Below are 6,000 nucleotides of genomic sequence, written 5' to 3'. Positions count from 1 at the left end.
TTTCCTATTTACCAATGTAGATAACAGGGGTTACAACAGTGACTCTGGTGGGTCTCGAACTCACAGCCTTTGAATACCTTTCCAACTTTTGTCCCCTTTTTCACAAAAGGAAAACAGTCATCCGAAAACGGTCTACATCAATCAATCAATCAATCAATCCTTACCATCAAACTGAGAAACAAGGAGTGAAAAGAGTGCATTTACTCTGTTTATTCAGGGATACTTTTCAATCTCTAATGCAAAATGTAAAAGCTCTTTTGTGTGATAAGTTTTTCTGTACATGTAAACAACTGATTTGCTTGAAAGGCTATCATGAAGGCACTGCTGGGATTTGAACCCAGGATCTCCTGTTTACTAGACAGGCACTTTGAACTTCTAAGCCACAGCGCCTCTTAAATGCTGCTTTAACCTGTTTCAGTTAGATATTCAGTGACCTATGTTACCTCATAGATTTTGCCTGCGATAGCTCTTTCAATCTTCCCTGGGTTCGAACCACCAACCTCCCGGTTAACAGCCGAGCGCACTGGCCAATTGCGCCACAGAGACAAACAGCCCCCTCAAGAAAATATTTGCGACTCTACAAGCCGCAATATCTTTTTTTTTAAAGCGAGCCAGCAACATTCGAAAGTTCAGCCCCTGTCCAATCAACTGTGTTTAATGGAGAGCGAGGGCATCAATCTTTCTACCTTTGAGCTGAATCCCCTGTACCAATGTAGCTATAAAAAAACTGGAAGTCTTTCAATCAATCGACTCTCGCCAATTTATTGCGCACTCAATATACTGCAGTTAATCTGGATATTGAGGAAAAATTGCAAGATAATGTTATTTGACATAATGCCGATGTATTTTCTTACTTTTTCAAGCACACTTGGCAATTGAACCTCGTTCAGCGGTGCCTTTCATCAGATAGTAAAGCGAGCAGATTTTCCATTGTAAAAAAATAATATGTTCTCTCACAATTAGCGACTCTGGTGGGACTCAAACCCACAATCTTTGAATGCCCTTACAAATTCTGCCTAGAAGTCCAATGCGCTATCCATTGCGCCACAGAGCCCAAACATTTTTCCATGATGCTCATTTTCACAAACGCAAAACACGGTTTTCATCCAAAATGGGTCCACATCAGTCATTCCTTGCCAACAAACTGAGAATCAAAAAGTGAAAAGAGTGCAGTTAATCTGTGTGTGCAGGGATACTTTTCCATCTCATTCCAATTTGTAACAGCAGCGCATTTTCTGTCATTGTAAATAATTTGATTGCTTGAATGGACAACTGAGTAGTAGTAGGTTTGAGATGGGCCGGTAATTATTTAGCACTGTGGCATCAAGACTGCTCTTCTTTAAGAGAGGCTTAATGACTGCAGTTTTAAGGATCTTGGGAAAATTCCAGATCCAAGCAATATGTTGACTTTTTGATTGATTGGAGCCAACAGACTGCTCACCATAGACTTTAAAAATCTAGTAGGCAATGCATAAAGGCAGCATGTTGTGGAACTCAGACTTGTGGTGATCTCTTGGAAAGTTTTGTCAGCCACAAATGCAAAATGGGTTAACTCCAGTTGTCTAGCTGGCTGCGTGCTTGTTATCTGCAAATAATGGTATTTTTAATGTTCTGAACTGAGTATTGCAAAGAAGACTGCAAACTCATTGCACCTGGAGAAATACAGAAACCATCAGACAAAGTAACATTTACCACACTGTAATTTGAAATATTAACCCGCTTTGTCATTAGCAGGTCCAGAGTGTGCCCTTTGCCCTTGGTGGGGCCACTCAGGTGCTGAGTAAGACCAAAGCTTCTGAGGACAGCGCCAAACTCTTTAGAAGAAGACGAGGTTGAGCGGGGCGTGAAGGAAGGAAGGAACAGTCACTCACGTACGGGAAACTCCTACCAAGCAGTGGCCAGCCTATAGCACACTGGGATTCTGTGGTAATTGAACCAAGTTTAGCAGTTCCTTTCATCAGTTAATAACACAAGCAGGCTTTCCTATTTACCAATGTAGATAACAGGGGTTACAACAGTGACTGGTGGGTCTCGAACTCACAGCCTTTGAATGCCTTTCCAACTTTTGTCTGATTCCCCTTTTTCACAAAAGCAAAACAGTCATCTGAAAACGGTCTACATCAATCAATCAATCAATCAATCAATCAATCCTTACCATCAAACTGAGAAACAAGGAGTGAAAAGAGTGCATTTACTGTGTTTATTCAGGGATACTTTTCAATCTCTAATTGCAAGAGCTCTTTCGGGTGATAAGTTTTTCTGTACATGTAAACAACTGATTTGCTTGAAAGGCTATCATGAAGGCACTGCTGGACACGCCTCCATTCAGAGACCAGAATCCCCTGTGGCGAGGAAGGAGTTTACCTTGAGTCTTGCGCCTTTCTATTTCTATTCTATCTGTTCTGTTTTTGTCCATTCTATCATTTAAGGCATTGTTACGGAAGGAGAGTTAAATCTGGTAATGTAATTGCGCTAGTTTCAGAAAATAATGTGGATAATTTCCACTTTCTTAAACACAGTTTAAATGTGTATTGTTGTTGTGGCCGAGAGGTTAAGGCGATGGACTTGAAATCCATTACTTGCATTATTGCGATTGTCAATCCAAATGAACCAAGCTAGTCAGTAATGTGTTGGATGATGGAAGCCGATCTTCAGCGCAAGCTCCCAGTTCCACATTTGCTGCCCCACCAGAAACAATAGAACATTGGATTTGTTTTTTGCCAACACCAAGGATGCTTATTCCTCTTTCCCCCTCCCTCCCCTGGGCAGCTCGGACCACAACCTTGTACATCTGGGGCCTGTGTATGAACCCATCGTGCCCATGTGGGACAATAAAGGAATATCTTATCTTATCTTATCTTATCTTATCTTATCTTATCTTATCTTATCCGCTCGGCCATCCTGACACTTTATTTGTGTGAACTGTGAGTATACAGAATCAGATCCGTTATTACAGTAGCACAAATGACCGTACCTATACTTTGGTAAAAAAACACATCAAACTGCTGTCTCTTTTTAAAGGAGTTTGATGTGGTTGTTGTCACATCAAACTACTGCGTCCTTTAAAAGTCCACATCAAGCTAATGCTTCTTTTTAAAGTCTATTGCAATTGAGATGTCAGTCGAGAGCAGTAACAGCAGTAGTGCATCCAAGAAAGCTGTGTAGTGAATGGATATAGAACCTTTAGTGAAGCAGGAGCCAACAGGCTATTCACATCCTTGTGTAGGGTCTCAAACTACAGGTATTCAGTTTACGATTAAGGAAGATTTCTTAGCAGAAACGAGACAAGACGGGGCACCAGGGTAAAACCCAAAAAGCTAAGATACGGTCCTTAATCGCGCTCGTTAAAAGGTCTGAAGGGTGTTTCACGATTCAGGGACTTACGCATAGTCTAATCAAACAAACAATAGTCAATAACTCTTTCGTGTAGTTTATTTATCAAAAGGGCAATCAAAAAGGGCGCCGGAGCAAAATGCGCACAGGTAAATCACAGGTGATGTTATATCAGATTTAACAGCAGATTTCATGCAGATAATGTTAAACCAGGGTTTTGCCTTTGATAATCAAACGTGTCTATGCTAATCTATATCAAAAAGAGGGAAAGTGAGAAGCTAAGGGAGGAGGAACAGCTGAGTTCTACCCAAATCACGCCACAAAAGAACCGCACACTGAAGTCGGCTTACGATTTTGTAGAACTCTGTCCGGCTGGTCCTTGTCCGCGGACGAGATCCGTGGCGAGGCAGCGGCGTGGAGCGGTGTGGCGGGCGAAGGCTGTGGCGTGCCGCGATGTCCGTGACGCGGGGCGGCAGCGGTGGCGCGAGGCGGCGCGTGGAGCGGTGTGGCGGGCGAAGGCAGTGGCGTGCCGCGATGTCCGTGATGCGGGGCGGCAGCGGTGGCGCGAGGTGGCGCGTGGCGATGTCCGGGAGTTCCTTAGCGGTAGAACGCTTTAGCTGCGTGTTAGCTCCTCACGCGGCCTTTACTCAGATGAGAACGTAGCGCTGATCCACGTAAACGGCATAGATTACTTCAAAAATAGTAGAAGCGAAGTAGAAAAGAAAGTCTCTGTCCGGTTTAGCGCTTAAGCTTAGTTCCAGGTGTTTCCAGGTGTTTTCAGAGTTCAGGGGGGCGATGAGGCTGGCCTAGTCTTGTCGACCCACGTGGCGGACGCTTTGTTGAGACAAAGGAAAAGTAAACAGGCTCGTCCGTGGAGACGGCTTCAAAGAGATAGACAAAGGCTTGAACAAAAAAAAGGAAGAAGAGAGCAAGAAGAGAAGAGAGGAGAAGAGAGCGTTCCAAGCTCGGAGCGTCTTTTTGTCACCTAGCGCCGCAGGGCACGCTGGGAGCGAAAGGGGCGGGCGCTACTGCGACGACACGTTAAACACTTTTGGCAGTTTGTGCACATTATTCCTTGAGGTAGATACATTTTACATCTTCTTTCACCTGTGATGGGCACTCAAGTTAAAGCATTGGGAATATAAAACCTTAAACAGTGGAAAAATACGTAACACAAGGTGAAACATGAGGTGTACGGAGTTGATTCGGACAAACATTCATGGCATAATCACATAAAACATAGTTTTCATCGGGGCGTCCTCCTGTAAGACTGTGGGGGAGAAGGTCTGTTATCGCCAAAGTCACAGCGGCTCCCTGCGGTGAGGGAGAGAGGGAGAAAGAAAACCCCCCAGTGTTCAAAGAGAGATTTTCTGTTATCTGGCCGTGGAATGTCCATCTCCATTCCCCAAATTTATGACCAAGATTTCACGGGTTGTAATGGCAAGCAGTCCATAAAGCTTAAAATCAGCTCCGCCAAACGTGGGGCTCGAACCCACGACCCTGAGATTAAGAGTCTCATGCTCTACCGACTGAGCTAGCCAGGCTGGCTGTCCAAAAGGCAAAAAAAGGTCAGAATGAAAACCCAGAATTTTTCAGTAGTAAGTCTGGTAAATTAATCTGTCACTTTAATTTCTCAGTGAGTGGTCACAATTACAGTATAAGACATATGATACAGTTCACTCTGAATGTACTCAATGCTTTGACAGTACAGCATCTACGTAGTAGATTGGCCATCACATCACAATTCATCATTGGAAGTAACACTTCATTTGAAATCTTAAGCCAATACGACAATTTTTTATCCATTGTCACACATATGTGCTTGTAAATTAGGGTGTAAAAATGGCTTCCTTTCCAAAGGAAATATTTTTTTTTTGTCAGGAGTGGGATTTGAACCCACGCCTCCATTCAGAGACCAGAATCCCCTGTGGCGAGGAAGGAGTTTACCTTGAGTCTGGCGCCTTAGACCGCTCGGCCATCCTGACACTTTATTTATGTGAACTGTGAGTATACAGAATCAGATCCGTTATTACAGTAGCACAAATGACCGTACCTATACTTTGGTAAAAAAACACATCAAACTGCTGTCTCTTTTTAAAGGAGTTTGATGTGGTTGTTGTCACATCAAACTACTGCGTCCTTTAAAAGTCCACATCAAGCTAATGCTTCTTTTTAAAGTCTATTGCAATTGAGATGTCAGTCGAGAGCCGTAACAGCAGTAGTGCATCCAAGAAAGCTGTGTAGTGAATGGATATAGAACCTTTAGTGAAGCAGGAGCCAACAGGCTATTCACATCCTTGTGTAGGGTCTCAAACTACAGGTATTCAGTTTACGATTAAGGAAGATTTCTTAGCAGAAACGAGACAAGACGGGGCACCAGGGTAAATCCCAAAAAGCTAAGATACGGTCCTTAATCGCGCTCGTTAAAAGGTCTGAAGGGTGTTTCACGATTCAGGGACTTACGCATAGTCTAATCAAACAAACAATAGTCAATAACTCTTTCGTGTAGTTTATTTATCAAAAGGGCAATCAAAAAGGGCACCGGAGCAGAAATGCGCACAGGTAAATCACAGGTGATGTTATATCAGATTTAACAGCAGATTTCATGCAGATAATGTTAAACCAGGGTTTTGCCTTTGATAATCAAACGTGTCTATGCTAATCTAT

General features: G+C 43.2%; 4 non-coding genes across 4 annotated transcripts; all 4 read right to left on the bottom strand.

Annotated features, from left to right (window-relative positions):
• Nucleotides 1–316: 316 nt before the first annotated feature.
• trnat-agu (transfer RNA threonine (anticodon AGU)) lies at nt 317–390 on the bottom strand. Its single transcript has one exon. It is a non-coding gene; the product is annotated as a tRNA-Thr (tRNA).
• Nucleotides 391–963: 573 nt separating this feature from the next.
• trnar-ucu (transfer RNA arginine (anticodon UCU)) lies at nt 964–1,054 on the bottom strand. The gene is given in 2 exon segments: nt 964–999; nt 1,018–1,054. It is a non-coding gene; the product is annotated as a tRNA-Arg (tRNA).
• Nucleotides 1,055–4,804: 3,750 nt separating this feature from the next.
• On the bottom strand, nt 4,805–4,877 carry trnak-cuu (transfer RNA lysine (anticodon CUU)). Its single transcript has one exon. It is a non-coding gene; the product is annotated as a tRNA-Lys (tRNA).
• Nucleotides 4,878–5,208: 331 nt separating this feature from the next.
• trnal-caa (transfer RNA leucine (anticodon CAA)) lies at nt 5,209–5,318 on the bottom strand. Its single transcript has 2 exons — nt 5,281–5,318; nt 5,209–5,254 (listed from the first exon to the last, which is right to left on the bottom strand). It is a non-coding gene; the product is annotated as a tRNA-Leu (tRNA).
• Between the last annotated feature and the right edge of the window lie 682 nt (nt 5,319–6,000).

This window comes from Eucyclogobius newberryi, unplaced genomic scaffold (assembly GCF_026437365.1).
Source record: "Eucyclogobius newberryi isolate DKJ021-1_F unplaced genomic scaffold, fEucNew1.0.hap1 SCAF_29, whole genome shotgun sequence".
Classification (NCBI taxonomy): Eukaryota; Metazoa; Chordata; class Actinopteri; order Gobiiformes; family Gobiidae; genus Eucyclogobius; species Eucyclogobius newberryi.
Note: the sequence above shows the minus strand (reverse complement) of the source record. Positions and strands in the feature narration are given on the sequence as shown.